We start from the raw sequence: 14291 nt of genomic DNA, 5'->3' as shown, positions 1-14291 counted from the left end.
CCTCTCCAGGACAAATCTATTTGTTTTCCTAGCAGTCCATGGTATTCTCAATACTCTTCTCTAGCACCACAGCTCAAAAGCATCAATTTTCCTTCTATCCTCCTTGGTCATTGTCCAACTCTCTGATGCATGGAGATGGTTATACTCCAAGTTCATATCTAGTAACCAGCGAGTAACCGCAGAGGAGTTTCAGACTCACAATCCTTATAATGCCAGTGATGTGATAGCACTTTTCTAGATAATCAGGACCCTGGTGGTACAGTGGTAAACCCTTGACAGCTAGCTGAAAATACAGCAGGTTGAACCCACAAATTGACTCCATCGGAGAAAGAAGAGGCATTCTTTTGTTAGAAATATTTATAGCTTTGTAGATCTTATTGTTATGTACAGTGGAGTCTTGACCAACCCATAGCTGACTCTTGAGTAGGTTTTCAGGGGCAGTTGAATATCATGGGAGGAGCTTGCCCATCTTTCTCCTGCAGAGCAGCTGGTGGAGTTAAACTATGTGCCTTTGGGAAACCCAATAGGGTAGTTCTATTTTATAAGTTCGGTCTGAATTGAAATTGACTTTCTGGCCGTGGGTCTACTGGATTACTTTTCCTATATAATCACCCTGAAAGTATAAATTCAAGCAAGTAAATTTATCTACACTTTTGTGTGTATGTTACAATTGTTATTGATTTACAGGAAGTTAGAAGCCTAGTGGGTAAGGAGTTCTACCACCACCCAAAGGCAGGCTGTTTGATTCCATCACCTGTTCAGTGGGAGAAAGAAGTCTCCTCCAGTGCACTTAACAACTTCTGAAAACCAGCTGGAGGGTTAGCTATGCGTTTCCAACTTGATAGCACATAGTGAAAACCTCAAAAAAATTTGGTGAGTTTTGTCCATCTGGAACATGTCAACAGTACATCGTGGGAGCTCTGGTGACTTAGTCCATAGTAAGACATGCAGTTAACCCAAAAGTTGCACGTCTCAGGTGATTGCAATCCATGAGCAGTTCTGAGGGAAAATGATGGACAGTCTCTTCCTGTCACCATTGACAGCCCTGGAAATCCCATGGGAGGTCTTTCTTTATGAGGGAAAACTGACTTGACCGAGGCTCAGTTTTCAGGATCTGAGGCAAATTGAAACCGACTATGACTCATACACACACCCTGTGTGTCAGAGTAGAAATATGCTTCTTATGGTGGTTTACATTGCTGACTTGTCAGGAATAGATTGCCAGCCCTTTCTTCTGAGGTGTCTCTGGGTAGACTGGACACCCCAACCTTCCTATTTGCAGTTGAATGTGTTGCCCATTTGCCTCAGGGAGGGACTACAGGTGCCAAAAAAGGAGAATCCATCCTGCCAGGAAAGCAACCCTGCCTAACTAGCAGTGCTGAGGTGACCATTCATAACCTTGCCGATTCTACTTACTGACCAAGAAGGTTCTTCTCAATTCTTCCTTGTCCTTCTTCCCCTGCATCTGCCCAGCGCACTCTTTGTCTTGTTAAGGGACTCTGCTGTGATGAAGCAAGCTGGCCACAGGGTGTCACAACTTCCCCAGAGACTTCCCAGGCATGCATGGGAAGGAGAGAAGGTCTGGGAGGTCAGATTCCAGCAGCCTCTACTCTTGCCCGCATTACCAAGTGACTCAGCCCTGAGTCAGTTCAGGTGGGGCAGAAATCATCTAGAAAGTCACTGCTGCCAGGGGCCTGACACAATGTCTCCACATTCCGCACCAGGTCTGTGTGTCTGTGAATCTAGATGCTGGCTGCCTTCCTGGGGAAAGGTGAAGGGTGAGAGATGTTCTTCAGCTTGCTCAGAGCCACCTCCCTTCCAAGACTTCAGTGAGTCAGTATTTGCCACTGGAGAGACTTGCATATTTTTATTTCAATAAGTACCAGACAGGGAATAACAGGACAGTGATTCTGATACTGGCTTTGGATTTTCTAAGCAGGAGGCTTTTAACTGGTGACCCCTCCAATCTGGACCTCAGCTCTTTAATCTGCTAAGTGAAAGGAGCTTCTTTCTTCTCCAACTCCCAAACATTAAAGGAACATACACTAGTGTCCTGTTTTGGCTGATATTTCCAATTTAGTACCTTATTGGCTGACGTAGTCATTCTCTGAGGCATAAAGGATTCATTAGCCCCTTGTTTAAAATGATATCAGTTTTTCATACAATCTCCTAAAGGCACTTTTAGAACATTAATTACATTGATTAATGTAACTGATCAATTATAATATCTAATCAAGCTTTCCTGGCTTAGTCGTAAGAAGATTCACTGCCAATCCAAAGTCTTGCATTTTGAATCCACCAGCTTTTCTGTGAAAGAAATATGGGCAATCTGCCCCTGTGTGATTTGAAGCCTCTGAAAATCTGCTGGAGGCTCAGCTATGAACTGGTTCTGACTTGATGGTACATACAACAATTAACCCCTAAATATGTATTGTCTTTCTCCTCACTCAACTTACCTGGAGTTCTGAAGTGAGAAAAGTGAAGTCTAGCAGTTTTCCAATTTTTGCAAACACCAGAATCAGCTGTGAGCTGGTTAAGCCCTGTTCCTGGGGGTTTTGATTCAGCGTGTCTGAGGTGAATCTGTCCATTTTCCCTTCTAACAAATTCTCAAATGTTTCTGATGTTGTTGGATTGGGGACAATGTTCAAGGACCACGGTTCTAGGGGAAGATACCTGATTTTGGGTTATAAAACTAGATTGAACCATTCTCTTTCTCTTACGATGTTCTTCATATGTAAGATAAACATAGAGCTGAGAGGAGAATTGCATGAGATATGTACCTCAGAGTTACATGTCCAAAATGTGCCTGCTGAATTCATTTAAAGACGTTAATAAGGAGATTAGATGGGACCTCAGAGACTAGTGGGATGATAAACATAGTTTGGGGCTTTTTTTAAAAAAAAGAAATATAAATGTGCACTATTTGTAGGAAAAGACTTGGTCTAAATTATCTTATTTCTGGGGGATGGTATTTTATGTCAGAACTGGCTTGAGTCATGCAATTATATGCACATTTGTCTACCTGTGTTAGCAGGACGTAGAACTCCAAAGGCGAATTTTACCTTCTTATCCAAACTGCATGTGAACCTGTACATTCAGAATAGGGAGGATAAAATGAAGCACTCTTTGAATCATACATGGATGTGTAATTTGCTTCCAATAAAAATGGAGATGAGGCTAAAGCTGGCTAACCATCAGCTTGGTCCAAGGTACAAAGGTTTAATTTTTTATGTTTGCATTTAGTCATTTTTATGGTCCTAGCTTCCCAGCTCATTTCTGCATAAATCCATGCAGCATTGAAACAAATGCCAAAGAAACAGAAAAACCCTTTCTGAATTTCCCGTCCATATTTATAGTGCATTGACAGATAATGTATTTCCTTCATCTCAGGCCCTAATCAATTCATTGCTAAGAGGGAAAAGAGAGAGGGGGGTGGAAAGGAAACAGATGAAGAAGAACAATTTGTATGGAGTTTCTGGTCATTACCCTTCTGTTATAACTCTCATTTGTAGAACTAATTAGCATTACATTAATAAATACAGGAGCAGGGAATGTAGTAATGAAAGCAGATGCTTATTGCAATTGCAAATGCATTGCTTCCATTTGCTAGCTAAGTTTGGCATCTTTAATTGTGCAATTTGTTGCTTTGAAGGGGACATAAGGGTTCTACTTAAATGTGGGTTTCTTTATATGTGGTCGGGATACAAGCCATTGGATAGAACAGAGTGACTGTATCTGCGGGGTAGAACTGATGTTGTGTTCTAACAGTATGTCTAAACTTTACTGGTGTTCTTGAGATACTGTAAATCCAGACCCTTTGCATTTTAATCTTGTTTCCTCCTTGGCTGCTGGCAAAGCTGGGGCCTAAGCTCTGACAAATAGAATCAAGCTGCCTCATAATAGTGTTTGTGGAGCTCAGGTTAGGTCATGACACAGAACTACCAGTAAACTCTTCAGTGACTCAGCCCTTGACAATGGAATGAAATGGAGATGTCTTAGAATAAAGACTCTATCCCAGAGAAGGGAAGTTGGCAGTAATAGGAGTTTTTCTGATTCAGTGCTAGAGGATTGCCCCCTATTAAGCCAAAGATGGTTAACTGCTTCTTCAATGGTGCAAATTTACCATTGGCTCAGTGAGAGAAAGATGGGCAGTCTCTTCCCTTGATATTTATAGCATCCTGAAAAATCTGGAGGGTCACCTATGAGATTATTTCAACTTGAAACCAATGAGTTTGAGTTTTTTCAGTGTTAAAGAGGAAGAGGAGGTATGATCTCTTATTCAAACAATATATGCACAAATCAATTGGAAATTTTATTTAAAACAAACTTCCTCATTCTTCAAGCTCCTGTTGGAGCTTGCACTTTTGGGCCATGCACTACACTTTGAGTATCTTCTAGACCTCCTCTTTCTGCTTTGGCCAGCAATGACCTCTAATTACTTCAGTTTTCCTTTGTCTTCTGTGATAAGAACCACTTGATCTTTGCTCAGAGAACTCCAGAGATCTCCAAGCTTATTTTTTTCAAAGTTAAGAAAGGAAGAATACAATAAGACTTTTCACAGGGTCTGAGAAGAATTTCAATGACTTACCTAGAACTATGCCTACTAGGAAAATCTAGGGTTTAGCTTCTTTTGTTTATAGAAATTCTCTTCCAGACTTACTTACCTTTGACACATGTAGTTGAATGTGAGATTTAACATCATTTTTTAAACTTATATCATGCATTATTTTGCAGGAGATAAAAAAATAGCAACCTGAGTGTCAGAACCTCTGTGGAAGGTTGAACAGGGCTGCAAATCTTTTTGTAGAGAAACTGCCACTTCATTCTTCTGTGAAGCAGCCAGTGGGTTAAAACTGCTTCCCTTTGGCTTAACATATATATACTGAGACACCAAAGGCTCTTCCAGGTTCCACAGGACATATCTATAACTTGACCCTGTCTTCCATGTCGTAACACTGAATGAACCAGCACAGTTGTGAATTTTATTTGTTGTGAGGCATTATCAAGTTGAGTATGACTCCTATCACCATGTGACAACAGATCTGAACCCTGTCATATTCTGTGCCATCCTCACAATCTCTGACATACTTGAGCCCATTACTACAGTCACTGTGTGTGTTAATCCATTTGGTCAAATATCTTCTTCTCTTTCACTGACCCTCCACCTTTAAACATGTGATATCCCTCTCTAAGGATTAGTCTCTATTAACAACCTGCCCAAAATATGTGAAACAAATTTTGTCTTTGTCTCTAAGGAGCACTCTGACTGCACTCTTTCCAAGACACATCTGTTTATTCTTTTGGCAGTCCTTGGGCATTCATACTCCAACACCACAGCTCAAAGGCATCAGATGTTTTCTGTCATCATTATTTGTTGTCCAGTTCTTACATGCATAGCAAATAATTGAAAAGATCATGGCCTGAATTAGGTACACCATAGTCTTCAAAGTCACGTCATTGCTCCCGATAATTCATAAAGTTTCCCAACTGCAGATTTCCCAGTGCAATATGACTCCTAACTCCTAACTAACACCAAGAGTGTTAATTGTGAATGCAAGTAAGATAAAGTCATTGACAGTTTCAATCTTGCCTCTCTGTCCAGTGGCAAGAATTTTTTTTTTGTTTCCTTCATGTTGAGATGCAATCCGTATTGAAAGCTGTATTCTTTGATCTTCTGAATCAAGTGCTTCAAGTCCCCTTCATATTCAGTAAGCAAGGTTCTGTCATCTGCACAGTGTAAGTTATTGATGAGTCTTCTTCCTCCAATCCTGATGCCACATTCATCTTTGTATAGTTTATATATGTATGGTTCATATAGTTTATACAGTTGGTGATAGGAAGGCGATTGAAAGCTTGCCCTACCCTTGGAACATAGCAATCACTTAACTTTACTTGAAAATGACTTTGAACTTGATTAATTGATATCACTAACCATCAGTTAAATGTATCCCAACTCATCTTTCCAGTCTAATTGGTGAAATGACTGTGCACATAACATTACCACTCACACTTGGCGAAATGTTACAGAGGACAGTATGAAAGGGACAATATCATAAAACACTAAACAAAGGTTTCAATACCAAATTTCTACAAAAATTTACAGTAAGTTTTGGAGTAGACCTGTTAATGAGAAGATGGTTTGTGTTTTGTCAATATTTACTGTTGTATTTGCTACAGAGATTACAGCATCTGACCTCTACTAACTCCACCAGCAAAAATATTCTCCATCCATAACACCCACACCACAAAGCTGAGTTCTAGGAGGTCAGACATGTCCCCGTGCTCCCATACCTACTTCTGCCAATTCTAAACTGTCCCTCCCAGAACTCTTGGTCCTCTGCTATTACAGTGTTTACTATTCTATTGCAATGGTCACACAGAGCTTGTAGATGATCTTTAAGATTGTGGCATTTACTAGGAAAGTTAACAGTTTACAATTCATGTTGAAAATAGAACAAAATTCTTTAATGAGAATAGTTTCTAAAGTGTATTAACAGACCTCCACACTGGAGACATTGTGCCAGTGTTACAGAGTTTTCTTAACCATGCAAATGATGGTGTCTCCCTACCTGCAGTCCCCCAGCAAGCTGGGTGAAGGCTCCTGGCTCTGGTTTTGTGAGGGAACAGTGGGTACTCTGCTCTGTTTCAAGCTGGTCTCTGATTCTGCACTACTGCTGCACTCCGTTGGGTCTCCTATGGGTGCTTTAGTCTACGCTGCACAGGAATTTCTGCTTCAAATGAATGTAAGAAAGGCTTCTGCATTTCTCTCTTTTTGGTAGCATGATTCCCATAATCTACCTTTGAACATACTCAATTTATACCTGGCAGGATGGAAAGATGAACCAATACTCCAACTAGTGGTCTGTATATGTTGTTTTTATGTTTCCACCCAAAAGATGTTATTAAACTCATTTGTCACAATAGCATAGAAGTGCACCACACACATCTTTCTCAGAAAAACTTAACACATGCTAATTAGAATAGTTTATTTTCTCACTTTTTCAATTAAAATTTTTATATTAATAATGTTGTTGTTGTGATGTGCCCTTGAGTCCCTGTGAATTATAGTGACCTTATGTACAACAGCCCTGAAACCTACTCTATCCTGTGCCAACCTTATTGTCTCTAACACACCTACTTTCATTACCCCATTGACTGAATTTCATTTCATTGAGGGTCTTCCTCTTTTGTTCTGTCCCTCCACCCTTCCAAGCATGGCGTCCCTCTCCTAAAACTGGTCCTTGATATCCTCCCACCGCTTATCTGCTCTTCACTTACTAGTGTTTAAGGCCTCAAATTTATTCCTGAAACAGTTTTAAAATTTGAGTGGGATAGAATCAAGGTCAAATTTTGGTTCTTGTGGATTTGATTTCATTTTCTTCAACTTCAGCTTGAACTTGCATATGAGTATTGATGGCCTGTTCCACAATTAGCACCTTGTGTAGTTTTCACAGCTGATACTGAGATTATCCAACAATTCTTTCCACGGATGTAATCAATTTGATTGTATGAGTACCAGCAGGTGAAATCCATGCGTGTACTCTGTGTTTGTATTCCTTATACAAAGTATTTGTAACTATTGTCATTGAATTAGCAGAATTCTTTCATTCTATCCTCAGCTTCATTTCTGTTACCATGTCCGTGTTTTCCAACTACTGATCTTTCTTCACTATTCCCAACTATTGCATTTTAGTCACTTGTTATTATCAATGCATATTGATTGCATGTTCAACTGATTTCTGACTGGTAGAAATCTTCTATTTCCTCCTTTTTGGATCTGGTTGTTGGTGCATATATTTGAATGATAGTGGTATTCCATGGACTTCCAGTGTGTATGTGTATTGATATTATCCTGTCATTCACAACATCGTGTTTCAATATGGAGCTATAAATGACTTTTTAAATTATGAAAGCAACCCCATTTTCCCTCACCTTTTCATCATCAGCATAGTAGATCATATGATCACCTGATTCAAAATGTCCCATGCCAAGACATCTCATTTTGCCATTACCTAGTATGTCAATATTTATGTGCTCCATTTCTTTCTTAACAGTGCCCAATTTTCCTACCTTCATGCTTCTCTTATTTCACTTTCTAAACACTAGTGTCTGCTTATAACTGTTTCCATATTTGAGGTCTCAACCTCAGTTGACATGTTTGCCAGTAAAAGTGTGCTCTATTGTATATAGGGTTTTTGACGTCCTGTTATTATTACATGTTGTGGGAAGTGGATGGCTAATACTTCCTAGTCGATTTTAATTCGAATGCTTAGATTTAGAACAGTATCTGACAGATAATATATAATAATAAATAATAATGCTTTTGTTGCTGTTGATTGCCATCGAGTTGAGCATGATGCATAGTGACCCTATGAACAAATATGTGAAGTCTTTCCATAATAATTGTCTTTTCTCAAAGTTTATAGAGTTTCCAGAGGCATGTTGTTGAGATAATGAATGCCACTCCTGCTAATAAACCTACTCCCATACAAACAACAATACCACCATAGAGCTGCATTTGAGTTTATTCTGATTCATAATTACCATTCATTGGATTTGTGAGACTTTCCATCTTTCTCCTCTGGAGATTCTGCTGGATTCAAACCATCAAACTTATGATCAGGAGCTTGACATGTTATGCACCACACCACTGGTGCCCCTAGGGGCAAAAAAGCTGCACTGCAATCCCAAAAACATGGGGTTAGAGGCCATCAGCTGCTGCATGGGAGGAGGGGCAATCTCCTCCAGGTGCAATTAACTTCTTCTGAAAACTCACCAGAGGGTCAACTATAGATTGGTATTGATTCTATAGTACACTTTACTGTGAAATACTGTAAATAGAAAACAGAAATAATAGAATGAAAAATATAAGAACAAATACAGAGGAAGAAGTACAGTGAGAAGAACATCATTTTTTAGTTTGTCAAGATAAATTTTCCTATCCCAAATGCCCATCAACAAATGAATGGCTAGAAAAGCAATGAAATGCTCACACAATAGAACACTGTTGTTATTGTATGCCACTGAGTCAGAATCAACCCATAGTTGTCTTTCTGGTGGATTCTCTGAGGTTGTTTATTGCCTGTGTGCCTTCAGGGTTGGAGCACAGAGCTCCTTGATGGCATACTAGGCATCACTAAGGAACAAAGAAGAATTAATCAAACAATACATAACAAAGATGAGTCTAGAGGGCATTGTAGTTATTGCTATATGACTTTGAGTTGCCTGCAACTCATAGCCACCCTATGTACAACAGCTCTGAACTCTGCTTTATCCTGTGCCAATCTTATTATCTCTGACACACCCATCTTCATTACCCCAGTCACTCAATCAATCCGTATCATCAAGGATCTTCCTCTCTTGTGCTGCCGTTCCACCCTTCCAAGCAAGACATCCCTCTCTAAGGAATGGGCCCTCCTTGCAACATGCCTAAAGTAAGTCAGATGGAGCTTCAGAATCCTTGCCTCCAAGGAGCAGCCTGGTGCTGAATGAAATCACTCAGTTACATAAGCACAAATACTGAATGAAAATAAGAGGGCAACTGAGTGGTAAAAGAGATAGAGGAGATAGCAGAGACAGAAAGGACAGTCAATGAACTCTGTAAAGGTTCACGACAAGGGAGGATTGACCTGGGAAGAAATGATGAAAGAGCAAAAAGGCTATTACAATTATCAAATAGGAACGGGATAACTGTTCATAAGGGGAAGGAGAAGGAGAGAAGACGGAGGAAGAAGGGGGGGGATGGGCATGAAAACAATGAGAGCAGCAGAGATGAGTGAACTGATGACGAGAAGAAATAGGCAATGGGCTCTAGTGTGTCAGAGACGATGACAATGGCACTGGATAGGGCAGGGTTCCAATTGGCTATTTCTTGATTCACTATGAGTTGTTTTTGACTTGAGGGAATCTAACAATAGCAACAATAATGGGGATTTGATAAAGAAAGCTGAGAAAAGGCCTGGATCAAAAGTAATTAATTTTATGAAACACAATTTAAATAAATGATTATATAAAATACACTGCACAGGAATGAAACAGGATGCATATGAGTGATCATATGAAAATGAATAAAAAATATATGTTTTCTTGAATACACCACCCCATTTCAATTTTTTAAAAATCTTAATACTAATTCAGAGTTAAACCCTTTCCTTTGCCCCTTATAAAATAGATTTAAAAAAAATAAATCCTGGGTAATGTCCTCAGAGTGAAAGTATTATTAAATTACTGAATCATTGTGAGTCAGAGCTTTAAATCTTATCATATTGGCTCACAAATCCCATGCAATCATCTCTATTATATATCTAGGAAAATAGGAAAAGATCATGTACTTTAATACATTTAACTGAAATATTGCAAAACCATCTCTAATGACTCATAAGGCACATGATCCCAATTGTTTCATTCATTCAATGCATATTTATTTATGACAATTATATACGGGCCTCTGTGTTAGATGATAAGGTGGATGTAGAGATTTATATGACAAAGTTTCTGCCCTCAAGGAGCTCATAATATTCGAGACAGAACCAGGAAGTTATTAATTGTGTCCCACTAAAATATGTATTGTGAATTCTAACTTCTATGCCTGTGATTATAATTCCATTTGGGAACTGATTTTCTTTGTTGTATTAATAAGTCAGTAATTAATAATTACTCTAGAGACTGTTTTCAAGCTATTTCAAGCTATCTCTTTTGTGATATGTAAGAGATTAAACAAGCAAGCAAATAAAGATGAGGAAAGAGAGGGTTATAAATAAAGCCTGGTGGAAATCTTCAGGCTGGTGCAAGACAGAGCAAGGTTTAGGTCTGTTGTTATTAGGGTCACTATGTATCATAGTTGACTCCATAGTACATAAAAACTACAACAACAATGAAAGTATCTGATTTTGCAGGCAGAATCCACTACCACTAGATTCTGAATTGGATGGGGGACATGACTGCTTTTATGTTTCTTGCATTATATCTTGATTCTGTTTTAACAGCTCAGAATAAGAGGTATGTTGTGGAAAAGAATGGGGATAAAGGGTTAATTGTGCAACAATGTGTGTGTGTGTGTGTGTGTGTGTGTGTGTGTATAAAGTGAATTGGGGAAGGGGATGGGAGGAAGAGGAGATAAAAAATGTGGAACAATGAATGAATGAAAATCTAACTTTTCTAAAAACTTTTATTAAGATTTTAATTACAATTATAAATTTATATTTTAAAAAGACGTCTGTAAACCATCTTTGACAATAGACATGCTATTTGCTTGACTTTTGATTCCTGCAAGGAGTCCTGATGACAGAACAAAACAAAATGAAGGTTTGGTAGTTAAAAGGTCAAAAATTCTGATCCTCTAGATGCTCTGTGGAAGAAAGATTTAGAACCTTGTTGTTGTTATGTGCTGTTGAGTTGCCTGCAACTCATAGAGACCCTATGTACAACAGCTCTGGAGCCTGTTCTGTCCTGAGACAGCCTCACTGTCTCCAACACATCTACTGCCATTGCCCTTGTTACTGTGTCAATCCATCTTCTCTGGAATCTTCCTTTCCTCTACTGTCCCTCCACTCTTCCAAGCATGATGTCATTCTCCAAGGACTGGTCCCTCCTGGTCACGTGCCCAAAGTATGTGAGCTGCAGCTTCAAAATCCTGGCCTACAAGGAGAAACTTGGTTTTACTCTCTCCAAGACAGACCTATTTGTTTTCTTTGTGGCCTATGGTATGTTCAATACTCTTCTCCAGCATCACAACTCAAAGGCATCAATTCTTCTTCTGTTATCCTTCATCATTGTCCAGCTCTCTGATGCATAGCAAGTAATTATGAAGACCATGGCCTGGATCAGGTGCAGCTTAGTCTCTAGACTGACATCATTGTTTCTCAGTACTCTGGAGAGATCCCTGACAGCAGATTTTTCTACTTCAATTAATCTTTTGATTTCCTAACTACTGGTGCCAATCATCAGAATGGAGCTAGGAAACACTGCATAGTTCAAAATTGGGAAGGATGAGTGCCAAGGAAGTGTCATATCTCCATACCTTTTCAATCTATGTGAAGAACAGATAATTCAGGAGGCTGGGCTCTACAAGGAGAAGTGTGGCATCAGGATTAGAGGAAGACTCATCAACAACCTGCACTATACAGATGACACAGCCCTGCTTGCTGAAACTGAGGAGGACCTGAAGTGCTTTCTGCAGAAGGTCAAGGTCTGCATTCTTCAATATGGATTGAAGCTCAACATCAAAAATACAAAGATTCTCCCTTTGGGCTGATTGGTGCATCATGATAGACAGTGAAGAGATTGAGATTGTTAGAGTAGCTTTCGTTTCCTTGGCTCCACAATCAACAATATTGATACCAGCATCAAAGAAATTAAAAAAAAAAAAAGAAAGCAAACTATATTGGGAAAGTTTGCTGCCAGGGACTTCTCCAGAGTACTGAAGAGTAACAATGTTATTCTGGAGACTAAGGTGTGCCTTATCCAGGCCATAGTCTTCACATTTACTTGCTATTCATCAGAAAGTTGGACAATGACTAGGGATGATAGAAGGAAAATTGATGCCTTTGAGCTGTAGTGCTGGAGAAGATTATTGAATATGCCATGGTCAACAAAAGGAAGAGGGTCATCCTAGAGAGAGTGAAACCAGGCTGCTTCTTGAAGGCAAGAATTCTGCGGCTTCATCTGACATATTTTGGGCATACTGAAAGGAGGGACTAGTCTTTGGAGAGTAGCATCATCCTTGGAGTTGTGGAAGGACAGTACAAGAGAGGAAGACCCTCGGTGATATGGATTGATTCAATGGCTGGAGTAATTAAAATAGGAATGTCAGAGATAATGTTAGCACAGGATAGAGCAGGATTCAGGACTATTGTACACAGGGTTGCTAAGATGTGACTCCACAGCACATAACAACAACCACCACCACAACAACAAAAACTGGTGTCAAGAGTGTTATTGTGGAATTAAGAAAGCTGTAATTGTCAAAAACCTCAATCTCTTCTCCATCTGTCATGGTGCTGTCAATTGTCACAGTGCTGAGAATCTTTGTCTTCTTGATGTTGAGCTTCAAGCTATATTGAAGGCTTCTGTGTTGAAGATTTATAGCCTTGGCAGCCTTAAAAGGCGATTCTATTCTGTGTGTCTTATAGGATCACCTTTTTACTTGTTGATTTTGTATATATGGGTTGTTTGCTTTTTTTTTTGTTATAGTTATACACAACAAATCATATACATAGAAGGTGGTTAAGACTGATTTGCATAGCAATAAAACCTTGCCTCTCAATAATCACACTGAATGTAAATGCACCACTGAAGAATAAAGGAGTAGCAGATTGGATAAAAAACAAACAAACAAACAAACAAACAAACAAACAAACAAAAACCTAAACCACCCAAATAAACCCTAAATCCATCAATATGCTGTCTATAAGAGATACACCTGAAAAATGAAGATAGAGAAAAATTAAAAAATAAAAAAAAAGCATGAGGAAAAAATATACCAAGCAAATGGCAACCAGAAAAAAGCAGGAGTAATGATATTAATCTCTAATAAAATAGATTTCAATGAAAAAACCATCACAAAGGAAAGGAAGCCCCTATATAATGATTAAAGGGTCAATAGAACAAGAAGACATAACAATAACAAATATGCACCAAATTATAGAGCTGTAAAATATACAAAACAAACTTTAACGAAATTGAAAAAGGAAATAGACAACACTACTATAGTGCTTGGAGGCATCAATAAACCACTCTCAAGAAAAGATAGAACTTCCAGAAAGAAACTCAACAATGATGCTGAAGAATTATACCACACAACTCAATCTCATAGATATTAATGGGCTAATGCACCCAAAAAACACACAGTATACCTTCTTCTCCAATGTACATGGAACATTCTCTAGAACAGATCACATTTTAGGTCGCAAGATAAGCATCAATAAATTAAAAAACGTAGAGATAATACAAAGCATCTTCTCAGACTACAAAATTAGAAATTAATAAAAAGAGGATAAAGAAAAAAACCATACATTTGGAAGTTGAACAACAATTTACTTGAACATTAGTGGGTACTAGAAGAAATAAAAAAAGGAAATTAAAAATTTTCTTGAAACAAATGACAATGAAAACACAACTTACCAAAACTTCTGGGAAATAGTGAAAGCACTAATCAGAGGTCAATATATAGCAATAAGCAAACACATTAAAAGACAGGAAAAGAATACCATTGAATCTTTAACCTAACATCTCCAACAAATTGAAAAAGAAGAGAAAGAAAACCCGACACCCTCTAAAAAATTGGAAATTAT

At 38.6% G+C, this 14291-nt stretch overlaps 1 protein-coding gene across 1 annotated transcript in view; it reads left to right on the top strand.

The window, feature by feature from the left end:
* Positions 1-14291, top strand: part of AGBL1 (ATP/GTP binding protein-like 1) — a 1027235-nt gene that overhangs the window by 930748 nt on the left and 82196 nt on the right. The window lies entirely within an intron of this gene.

Source organism: Elephantulus edwardii, unplaced genomic scaffold (genome assembly GCF_000299155.1).
Source record: "Elephantulus edwardii isolate Elephantulus edwardi_28Jun2011 unplaced genomic scaffold, EleEdw1.0 scaffold00041, whole genome shotgun sequence".
Taxonomy (NCBI): Eukaryota; Metazoa; Chordata; class Mammalia; order Macroscelidea; family Macroscelididae; genus Elephantulus; species Elephantulus edwardii.
This window is presented reverse-complemented; position numbering and strand designations above follow the sequence as displayed.